Raw genomic sequence first — 12578 nt, forward strand, 5'->3', positions numbered from 1 at the left:
GTAATCAAACCAAATCAACACAACTTAAGTCATCGGTTTCACTGAAGGCAAACATGGCTCCAATAGGAGCCCACGCTTCCCCAGTGTGAAAGCCAATCAAAACAAAACACAACAATGCCAGCTTGATCTGAAGAAACGCTAAGTCAGAAGCCCAGTGGGTGTGACGAGGACTCTATGGAGAATGTAGCAGAGGCAGCTGGTGACTGCAAGCTAATTTCATCCATGGTTTAATTAGACATCATCTATATTTCTCAAACATTTTAAAACACATTTTTTTCACTAAAGTTGTTGTGCTTATATTAATACAACGAAGTAAAAAGTATACCAGTGGCACCGTTAATGCATTTACTGGAATTTATAACTTGATTTTTATTTCTTATGAGAAACTTCCTTTTGAAATAAACATTTTAAATATCTGCCACCTTGGAGGGTTATAAAAAAGCTAATCGGACCATGTACAGAAAGGCAATAAAAGGGATATTCAGACATGGTAGTATTAATAATGTCAGGATGGAATCAAACTTTTTCTCTTATTTTCCAAATTTAAGTGGATACACTGCTATTATTTGTAAATCTTATCAATATATTGGATGATGACAAAACACAAAGTACACTGGAGACAAAAGCAGAAACTAAAACACTTGGAAGTTCTACACTAGGGCTTATGCTACTAACTGAAATCCAACCGCGGACTCTCTATAAATACTTGTCAAGCTCCTGCGCACAAGTCCTCAGGAGGCATACAGGCTCGTTTTCTTTTGGGGGGAGGGGGAGAATACTATATTATAAAACAATCAGTAAATTCACAACAGGCTATGATATGGTGTTCCAAACACATCAAACATTTTTTAAGATTTATTTATTTTTATTGGAAAGGCCGATACACAGAGAGGAGGAGAGACAGAGAGGAAGTTCTTCTGTCTGTTGATTCACTCCCCAAGTGACCGCAATGGCTGGAGTTAAGTCAATCTGAAGCTAGGAGCCAGGAACTTCTTCCAGGTGCAGGGTTCCAAAGCTTTAGGCCGTCCTCAACTGCTTTCCCAGATCACAAGCAGGGAGATGGATGAGAAGCAGGACTGCCAGGATTACAACCAGTGCCCATACGGGATCCTGGCACGTTCAAGGCAAGGACTTTAGCTGCTAGGCTATTGTGCCAGGCCCTCATCAAATTTTTTCAAAAGTCAGGAAAAAACAGTTACAGAGGGAACTGTAATGACTTGAAGAGATGGAAGAAAGTACTAAGAGCTTTAAAGGGACTATGCCCTAAAGATCTACAAGTATTATAAGTTAATAAAAAAAAAAAGTAAAAACAAAAAAACAAAAATGAAACTAAAATGTTAAAAAAAAAAAAATTCAGTACTCTTAATATAAAGGTGAAACCTTCTACCTAAAAAAGCTCTCCTGGTTGGAGCTGGCGTCGACTGGCCCGGGGCCTGGGGCCCACCTGCATGGTGGGTGCTGGGTGCGGGTTCATGAGCCCCAGGCGCAGGGGATCTGGTAGGGCTCGGGTTGCCTAGTCCTGGTTCTTGGACCTGCCTCTAAGTTAAAAAGGCGGAGCAGTGGACACAGATTCTGATGCACATGGAGAATATTGCAGTCCTGTTGGTACCACAGCAGAGGAGAACCAGAGCAAACCGTACAACTACCCCAGCAACAATCTGGGAGAATGGAGACTTGAGGTCGACTATGTCAGCCAGTGGACACCGGGAGCGCTGCCTCACCCCTGAGTCAGTGAAACTGACAGCCTTTCAGAACTATCCAAACCACTTGCTCAAAACCCTTGGAACATGCACCACATCGGGGGCCCTGGGTTGATCCCAGGTGGTGGTTCCCCAACCCTGAGTACTGGGACATGTGGGAGGCTTGGTGTGGCTTCTCCCTTTATCTCTCCCCTTCCCCTAGAGTAAAGAAGAAATAGAAAATTTGGAAATAATGATTTCACCTACTTTTACCTAATCTTTGATCCTTCCCACCCTAACCAAACATGTAATCATCATCAAAAAAAGAAAAAACAAAGCTCTCCTGGCTTTTTTAAGTGACAGTGAATGAAATAACCTATTGTTTCACTTTGCATTTCAACAGTGTAACCATTTAATTACCCTTTGACACACTTTTTAAGAAGTATGCATGAGAAACAAACATTAAGTACATGACGTACTTGAATTTATTATGTGTGTATTTTGTTTATCTATGTATTTATTTGAGAGGCAAACAGGCAGAGTTCCCATCAAATTGCCTGCAACCACTGAAGTCAAAGCTGGGATACGGGACTTAATCCAGGTCTCTCCCAAATACCAGAGCCAGCAACACGGCTTCCTTAGGGTCTGTACCAGCAGGAGAGGGGAATCAAGAGCTGGCGTGACGAACTGAACAGAGGCGCTGCAATGCAGGAGACGGGTGTCTTTACTGGAGCTGCTGCTGTTATTAGAAAGCTAGAGCATAAATGAGGTGGAGGAGGAGAAGGAAATGGGAGGAGGGAGAGAGAGAAGGAGGGAAGAGACAGAAGAAAGGGGGAGGCAGGGAGAAAAAGAAACCACGAGCAGAATGGTTTCCCCATCTGCTGGTTCACTCCTCAAACACCCACAAAGCCAAGACCCAGCCAGGAAAAAATCAGGAGCACCAAATCCCCCAGGTCTCTGGGAAGTTAGCAGGGACCTAACTGCTCAAACCATCACCCGAAGCCTCCCAGCAACCTCAACAGGAATCCACATTTCCCTTCTTCTAACTCCATATGTTGTCCTAGCTCCAGCCGAAGTTTAATTCTTCTTTCACAGGCCACTTTTTCATTTGCTTCACGGAATCCCAGCTCGAAGTCAGGAAGAATACCTAAGATAATTCAAGTAGCCAACTGGAAAAGCATTACCATATAGCCCACTTAAGTCCTCTCTTTCAAGCTGAACAACCTCAAATGTTTCAATTAGTCTGCAAGTATGTTTTAAGATACTGCTTCATTCTGAACAGTCCCCTCTGAGTACATTAAATGTCTTCCACAAGATGTGGCAAACAGAACAATAATAATAAAAACAAAAAACCCTGCCAACCTACAAGTACAGCTGCAAAGAAAAACCACCTGGTCTTTTGGACAAAAAGCTTCTAAACAACGTAACTTAGGGGCAGTGCTAGGGCATAGCAAGTAAAACTGGCTGGAGTCCCAGACTATCTTACATTCCAACCAGCTCCCTGCTAATGGCCGGGAGGAAAAATCCCTTCCATTTCATGGGAGACCTGCCTTCATTCCGCCTGGCTTAGCCCTGGCTGTGGGCAGGTATTTAGGGAGTAAGCCAACGAAGAGCGAGTGTGAGTCCTCTCTCTAGATTTTTACTTTACAAGAAAGTGTTAGTGAGAGAGAGCGAGAGCGAGAGCGAGAGAGCGAGAGAGAGAGAGAGAGAGAAAGAAGAGACACAGTTCTTTCAATTGTTGGTTCTTTCTCCCAAATGGCCCCAACAGCTATAGCTGATCTGAAGCCAGGAGCTTCTTCTGGGTCTCTCATGTGGATGCAGGAGCCCAGGGACCTGGGTCATCCTCCGCTGCCTTCCCAGGTCACTAGCAGGGAGCTAGATCAGAAGTAGAAGAATGAAAAATAAACTGCTACCCACATGGGAGGCCAGATGCCAGTGCTTCAGGTCAGCTTGCTATGCCACTGCACTGGCCCCTCTCCTCCCTCTCAGCTTTCAAATAAATACATACTTTTTTTTTATTAAATTTATTCATTAATTACATTGTGTTGTACTTTCATAGGAACTGAGATTCTCCCTCTACTTCCCCACACCCTCCCCCCATGGTGGGTTCCACACCCTGCTGCGTAACCATAGTTCAGTTGAGATTCCCCCATTGCAAGCATATGCCAAGCACAGAGTCCAGCAAATACATACTTTTAAAAACACAATTTAAGTGAGTTCACACTCACTTTTGGTTAGCTGTAATAGCACCACTAACTGACCAACTTCAAATAAGGGGGGTACAACTCAGGCAGGGTTAGCCCTCTGCCTGAAGTAACAGAAAGGCCAACCAAACAAGCATAACACACCTGCCTGCTACCAGCTTGACAAGCTTCCACCCTGCAGTTGTGAGACTTTAAAACACAGTCCATTACAGGGTTTGCCTGCTCTACACACCAAACATGAATTTTTAAAAAGATGTATTTTTACTGGAAAGGCAGATTAACAGAGACAGAAAGATTTTCCATCTGCTGTCTCACTTCCCAAGAAGTGCAATGGCTGGAGCTGAGTCGATCCGAAGTCAGGAGCCACGAGCCTCTTTCAGGTCTCCCACATGGGTGCAGGGTCCCAAGGCTTTGAGCTGTCCTCTACTGCTTGCTCAGGCCACAAGCAGGGAGTTGGATGGGAGGTGGAACAGATAGGACACAAACTGGCACCCATATGGGATCCTGGCGCATGCAAAGTAAGGATTTAACCACTGGGCCACCAGGCTGGGCCCCAATTATGAAATTCTTACAACGCACGCTTTCTTAAATATTACCTGTGCTCAATCATTAAAAATAAGGAAGTAGTGGTGGGTAAGAATCTTGAGTCTGTAAACTAAACAGCACTTCCAGAACATTTTGAGAGTCGCTGATAAAAATCTTCCAGAGGACAATGGGGAAGATAGCATCTTAAGGCACACCAATAAGAATATACTGCAGTTTAATATCACTTCACATCAAGCTTTTGATAGGGCCTTTTAATCAGTTACACATGTATCTACCCATATCACAAGCAGCTGTCAACATGCTGTGTGTAACCTTGCGGGTCCTTTTCCTCACGTTAGGAGTGATAAATGAGCAATCTGGGTAAAGCATTTAACCAGTGTCCAGCACATAATCAAACACCCAACAAATGGAACTAGAACTCTAGATATCCATTATGGCCAGAGCATCACTCGGGGTGCCACCAGCTTACCCTATGAGAAAAGAAGTGAAGCTAAGAATAAATACTCGCTCTTGGTGAACTCATGCTGGCTCCTACGGATAAGTGCCTTTCTTCTCCTTTTTTGAAATGAGAACCAGCCAGTCTTTTGCTGAACAGCGTCTGAGGATTCATTCCAGGAATGGAATCCAGCTTACCAGTCTATTATTATCTCCAACCTTTATTTGTTATCCAACACCATACATGCTTAAACAGCTAAAACACACAGATCATGTACAAAAGCACACAGATACTCAGAAAAAGGTGTACTGAATTTCCTTCTTGAAAATCAGGATGAGTATCTTTGCTTTGACTACCACATCATGATTATTATAACCTTTAGGGGTCTAATAAATGATACACTGGAATTCTCTTAAGAAAATCCGTATGATCTCTTCTCTGGGAGATTCTTCAAATTCCCTTAAATACTACCAACCACCATTAGACAGACTGTCTCAGCAACCTTCTCTCAGTTAAAACGATCTCAAACAGAAGACATGAAATCAGTAAGACCTCTAGTAATCCCCCAACTTATCCCAGGCCACACAATGAGGGGGTATTCAGTAAACAATATTCAACTCAAAATTTCACTTTTAGGTATAAGGGCCTTAAAATTAATCTTTTGGAAACTAAATATCTTCTCCCTTAAATTACTAAAACTCTGTAGAATCCAATTAACATCCCTGCTCCTACTGCTGAAACCACTTATTTAAGTCACATTCAAGTCAAGCTCCAAAAGACCTCTGAAGAATGAGACAAAGCACTACCACACTACTAGCATAGAAGACTTCCAAAAATATACATATTTTGAAGACATGTTTATATTAAGCCTGGCTAACTGTTAGGCAAATAAAAGTTTGGTAAAATGATTAATTTTATTTGCAATTCTTTTAAGCTTGAATGATCTTTTATTGAGCCAAAAAGTCATGAAAATTTTTGTTAAAAGTGAATTTGCCAAGCAATGAAATCCTAAAATAAAGTTATCTTTCCCTTAAATGTTTCCCAAAATACCTCCCAAGAGCTTTTGTACTTTAGAATTCAGGTATTAACTGTTTAATTGTCAAGAACTTGGCTTTCCTTTTTGGAACAGTGCTACTGAAGCAGTACAAGTGCTATTGTCAAAGAATTGATCCAATAATAAAAAGAGCTAAGGCCACTTGTCTTATGGAAAACTACTGCCAAATGTCACCAGACCCTGCTTTTCTTCCTTCTGGGCCAGTAGCCAGATACTAATCATTCTCAGACTCCTTCTGATTTTGAGTACACGGGATGTGCACAATGCCACATCCAAACCAGACGGTGCTTTAATGAATCTCTTCCATAATTCGTGCCGCACGCTTGTACACACGTACACAAACACTTTAGGCTCTCTGTATCTGTTGGTTCCACAGCCATGGATTCAATCTCAAATTGAAAATATTCAGGAAAAGAAAAACTGTACTGACCAAGTACAGAAGTTTATTCTTGTCATTATTTCCTTAGCGATACAGTCTAATGACTGCTTACACAGCCCTGTATCATCATAAGCTATCAAGGATGATTTACAATATGAAAAAAGATGTATGTAGGCTACAAGCAAATACTATGCCATTTTAGCTAAGGCAGAGCTTATTATCGGCAGGGGATCCTGGACCCAGCTCCCGGAGGGTACTGAGGGATATCCGTACAGACATGATCTATGGTGTCTTTAGAAATAGATCTAAGAAGCTGATACTAGTGGTTTGCATCTGAAGAAATGGTTTGGGTCTTTGAATTTGGTATGTCTTTGCAATAACTTCAAATACTAATTTATTAAAAGAAAAAGACCAGAGTAACATTAACTTCAGTTAAAATATTTCCTCATGAATGCACGAAACATTCTTTTAAGGATATTTTGTTGTAAATATTTTAGTATTTCTATAACAACTTACAACATTCAACTTCATTTATAATCAAAGAAATACAAATGAGGATCATCTGCCTGCCCTTTTGCTTATCTTTAGCCTATCACAAAGTTTTTTTTTTTAACTTAATACTCAATATTGGCATCTAAATTGGAAAGATCTTTCCAGAGAGCTCCAATGTGAAATCTGTCTTTTCTTTCAAACCTATAAATTAGGGACTGGGGGCTGAAAAGGTATGAGCAAAGGCCTCAAGAGAAGTGCCTCCTTCTAGGTGGACCACCCTCTGTACCTCAGAGGAGATGATGCTGATGATGCTCCAAGCACCTAAGCACCTTCAGTCTGCTGACCCAGACACACCCTGAGAGCTCAGGTCCTTGTATGTGCATTACAGTATACGTGGATGGAGGGACGAACGGCAACTAGTAGGTTGACTGATACTTAAAGTTAACTCCTAGGTACTTAGCCAAGAAATAAATGAAAAAACAAACAAAAAACCCTACCATGGAAAGTTTCTTCTATTCTGTGCTTGCCAGAAAGGAAAGAAAAGCTAACAGGGTTAGGTCAGATGACCTTTAAGTTCCTGCTCTTTTTAAGGTTCCATTGTTTCATCCATTCAACATAAATGTGAACAGCTACTCTATAAAATAAAGGGACAGAAGGTTAGAGATACATCATCAAATAAAATGGGTAAAAACCTATGCTTTCATAAGTTCTTCTGCTTTTTAGAAGGGGTGGAAAATAAAAATGTAGAGTATGTTGGCTAGTAACAAGTGCCCAAAGCAAGTACGCAAGTAAGCAAGAGGGACAGAGGGTGAAAGGGAGAAGGCAATTTAAACAAGAGGACAGCACAAGCAAAACAGAAACGCGGACATTAACTGAAACCTTAAAGAAGTAAAAGGGTGAGAAATTTGAGTATCTGGAAAAACACGTTCCAAACATTACGACACAGTGAGGAGGTCACTGTTGCCTGAAAGGAAGTGAGCAGGAATGAGCTAAGTAAAAGAGTAAAAATGAGGCTAGGACAGAGACAGAATCGCTTCGCAGCCTTTGGGCTAGGATCAAGTGTAGTAAAAGAGAGACAGAGATCTCACCCGCCTTCCACACCACTCCAATCCTTCATTTAAACGTAAATGTAACTTGAGTCTTTCCACACAGGAGCTTCTCTAACTACTTGCCCATCCTACACTTAAGCTCATTTTCTTTTGCACAACTATAGCTGGCTCACTTACGGCAGCTTCATATATACATATATACCCACTCGCATTAGTTGATCCATGATTGGTACTTACATGATTATAGGTTAAGTTAATATTAACTCAGCAAATATATGATCAAATAAACTGTAGAACTTAAAAAAAAAAAAAAAAACGGGGAAAAAAAGATCAGGGAACTACAGGATTGAAGGCACTCAGGAGTCTCTCCATGTCATCCAAGGTCAGGACTGACTCCAAATCATGTCCTTAGCACTCTCAGATCCTCAACATCCAGTTTTTCAATGATTTTTTCCTATGGGTAAAAGCAGGCACCTAGTCTTCCTTTCTAATAGCAGCTTTGTAGCTACTATTCACAACAGCAGCCACAGTTCACAAGTACTTTAGCAGTTACAGACCAACCAGCTTGGGATACTGAGTCAATCACTCTTGCACTTGACAGCCTCATCTGCTAACTGAGGACCTAGATTAAACAATCCCTAAAGTCCAATCAATCGCAAATTCTCCATTCTTGATTTTCTTAAAAGGACTGAAAGCATAAACATTACAACCTGAAAATGAATTAAAACATGTTAACAACTTTAGCAGTGAATAAGCGGTCACATTCAGGTAACAGTGGGTTAGGAAAAATAAGGACTCTGGAGTCCATCACACCATCTTGGGCTGCATCACAGTAAATAAGGAGCCTGACCCCGAGCAAATGATTAAAATCAATAACTTAATAATTTCAGGACTTGCTGGAAAAATTAAAGGCAATGCACTTAAAAACCTGAACACATTACAACTATCTTTCCCAAATAACTACCAAACCACCTATGCCCGAGACCTTCCCAGCAACCTGAAGGAGGAGGATTGGCGGCTGCCTCAGCATTACCCAAGTCTTCTGCACCTTCAACAGAGTAACCTTTCACTCCTAGAGGGCGGCAAGTCTCATTTCTTAAAAATGAGGCCAAGAACTACAATACTGGCTTGTGGTCATAGGGGCAAGGGTAAGACAATTTGGAAACTCTAAAAATTTTAGGAAAATACGATGCGACTGAGCTTTGAGTTTAATTCACTTTAGACACTAAAACACATTAATCAATTACAACTAAGGAAGCAATGGAGATTCAAAAAGTAGTGAGGCCAACATAAACCTGCCTCTGAGCCCAAGAAGGAGGAGCATAAATAATCAACACAACATGAATGAAGTCAATATGGTGTGTGAGAGCCCTGTGGTGGAGAGAAAGGAGGGAGGATCAGAGGACACACAGGCCTACAAAGCTGCTGGTGCTGCTGGCAAGGGAAGAGCAGGAAGGACATCCGGAGGGTGGGAGGACATCCGAACATCCGCAGAGCCTCCAAGGCAGGCGGCAGGGACGCTCACTGTGCCCGCTGGGGCCTGGACCCACCGAGGGGAAGAAGAAGATGAGTAAGAGGATGGCAGAGCTTGCATGGATAAAAAGGCAGGCAAAGAGTCTGAGTTTCAAGAAGGAAACGACAAATGGGTCTACATTATTGAAGAATCACCTTCATGGTAATAGAAGGATGATGAGCGGGAGTTAAGTTCCGAGGCAGCTGTGAGATACCTCATGGAATCCCAAGTTCAATAAGGACACGGAATGATGCTGCAGATACTCGTGACACAACCAGGGATCAACACTCAACAACAATAATGCTAAGTTATTATCACAGAGCTAAACTATTCAAGGACACTATTTACCTTCACAAACATATATTCTAGAGTTGAATATTTCCCATCAATCTTTAAAAAAGGTTTCTAAAATTAGCTGTGATATGTAAAAGTTACTTAGGGCTAGTCAGGTAAATCCTGAGAACTAGCCGCGCTTCCATGATCTGTATCTTTATGTATATATGATACTGCAGGTCTGCAACATAAAAACCAATGCTGTACAAACTTGGGTACGGGGCTTGTATTGATTACTAACAGGGGTGTCTTCTGCTTTAGTTTTGTATTGATTGCATATATGGAAACTGAGAGACTCGGAGATTATTCAAGGTCACACTACGAGCAGCAAAATGAAGACTGGAATCCTTGTCTTACGACTTCCTTTTCAGAAATTGCTTTAGTATATCACATTTATGAGTCTAGAATTCTGAATAATAATTCAAAGGACACTTTGGTACTATCATTTTCAGCAGTGTAATGAAGAAACTATAAAACTAGTTTTATGGTTCATGTGTCTCACAAGAAAAACATATCTATTAGAAGTGAAGGTTTCCTTGAAGAATGCCTGTTCCTCCACCACACACACACTAAAGTTAGGGTTGTAAGGTTACATTATCTTTGTATAAATACTCCTCATGCTTTCCACACACACACAGGGTTGTAAGCTATATTATACTCCTCTTCCTTAGCATGGTGTAAGAGTTGTCTGCGCCTTTTCTTACTTTATTGCACTTCTCACTCCACTTCGAGTCCTTATAACTTTTAGATACTTGAAATACCTTTCTCCTCTATTAGGACACACAGGTAGAAGTGGCAACACTATTGGCCTAGCCCGGTGGCCTAGCGGCTACAGTCCTTGCCTCCCACGTGCAAGGATCCCATATGGGTACCAGTTTTAATCCCAGCGACCCCACTTCCCATCCAGCTCCCTGCTTGTGGCCTGGGAAAGCAAAGACGGCTAAAAGCCTTGGGACCTTGCACCCATGTGGGAGACCCAGAGGAAGTTTCTGGCTCCTGGCTTTAGATCACCACAGTACGCGCAGCTGTGGCCACTTGAGGAGTGAAACAGCAGACGGAAGATCTCTGTCTCTCCTCCTCTCTGTATATCTGACTTTCCAACGGGTGGGGGGGGAATGGCAACACTGTCAAAAAGCCTGACTAATACATTTCACAAATTTTGACAGTGACCAAAGCATTATTTCTGGACTCCTCTATTTAGAGTTGAGTCACTCAGCAGACTGAAGTAGAGTCAAGTAATATATATTTTAAATATATATGTACACACACACACACAAACACACACACACAAAGCTGTCTCTTGTTCCTCCGCATCCTTCCTGAAGGATTTCCCAACCCAAAGAATGTGAACAGGAATCCTTACACACAAGCATCTTCAGAACCAAAATAGAGTTAACACCCAAACTCAACTCTCTATAGCTTAAGCTTCCTTAATTTGGCTGGCAGAGTACTAACTTACTCGGTTTCTGGTTACTGTAACAAACTTTAAAGATACTGTCATCTGGGAATTATAAAATGAGAGTGTTCAACCCCACGTGCCCTGGGTATTTCTTCCTACGTGGCATCACAATTTCTCTGTATTTGCTTACACTTGCCTTCCTCCCCCTCTTGAAGCACTGTTGCATGTGAGCTGGAACCGTACTCCTCCGGTCTCTAGACACCTAATAGGTAAGCACTGGCTGATTCATTATTTTACACTTATTAAAAATAAGGAAAGCTGGGTTTTTGGGGGGGGGGCAAAAAAAGTCTAAAAGGAGCTTAACTGATCACTTCTCTTAAAAAGAGTTGGGGAGGGGAGAAAATTCCACCAGCAAATTCCAATCAACTTACCTGCACAACTGATCAATTATGATAGCTGAGAGAGTCAATGCGGTATTTTGGTTTGCACAGCATCAACAAAAACAGCCCTCCCCAAGGGTCAAATACTGACATTCCCTTGCTTTTAAAAATGACCAAAAGATTCAAAAAGTACAGTATTCCTAACCCCTTTGATTCTAAAAGCAAAGGAAATGTCATTTTAAAAACCTTTCACACACACAAAAAGACTGTGGCAGGTAAAATTCTATGCTTTAGCACACCCAAATCTGTGTGTTTCCCCAGGTTACAGAACTGTCGGACAAAAGCAGCACAGACTTTCAGGCCCACACAGTATTTCAAAACCCCAAACACACACAGGCATCTTGCGAAATTCAACGAAAGTCCCGGCTGGTGACCAAGAACTCAAGATTAACTAACATGCCTCTACAGTAACCCTGTGGAACCGCATGAGCCATGGCTACAGGTCGCCAATAAGGTTTCTGCTTTGGGACTTCACAAATTCCAATTCGTTTTTTTCTTTTTGGGAAAGTAGAGGAGGCTGTACTTGGAGCCATGCCTCTCCGTTGAGCCCGAGCCCACTGCCCGCACTACAGGACTTTCCAAGACTTCAGGACAGAGCTGAGGACGCAGGATCTGCAAAGCAGCTCACTCAGAAAGGCAAGCTCAAGCCGCACAGCGTCCCCGCCCTCAGCAGCTTCCAGTTGCACAGGAGTTGTGCCCACGCTGCACCTGCGGGCACCGCCTCCTACACAACGTACAGACCGCGTGTCCACCCACCGCGCCGCCACTCTCGGCTTCCCAGAGCACCAGCGAGCCCTGCGCGCCCCCACAGGGATCCCGGGGCAGCGGAAAGAAAACTGCAGGAACAAACCCACTCATGGTTTTCTCCAGCTAGGCAACAAGGATCACTCCTCCAACTGAGCGCTGAGTCCACCTCTTCCAGAGAGACCAGACCCAAACCGCTCCAGGATGCCCCAGCCCTGCTCACCGCCCGCACAGTCACCACCCACCCCGAGGGGATCTCCTGGGGGGGGTCCCCCCCGCTAAATCGCCCCCAAAAAGACCAGAGACAGGG

The 12578-nt window shown here is 42.7% G+C and overlaps 1 protein-coding gene across 3 annotated transcripts in view; it reads right to left on the minus strand.

Annotated features, from left to right (window-relative positions):
• GLCE (glucuronic acid epimerase) overlaps nucleotides 1-12578 on the minus strand; it is a 91695-nt gene that overhangs the window by 77753 nt on the left and 1364 nt on the right. The gene's annotated exons all lie outside the window — the stretch shown is intronic.

Source organism: Ochotona princeps, chromosome 6 (assembly GCF_030435755.1).
Source record: "Ochotona princeps isolate mOchPri1 chromosome 6, mOchPri1.hap1, whole genome shotgun sequence".
Classification (NCBI taxonomy): Eukaryota; Metazoa; Chordata; class Mammalia; order Lagomorpha; family Ochotonidae; genus Ochotona; species Ochotona princeps.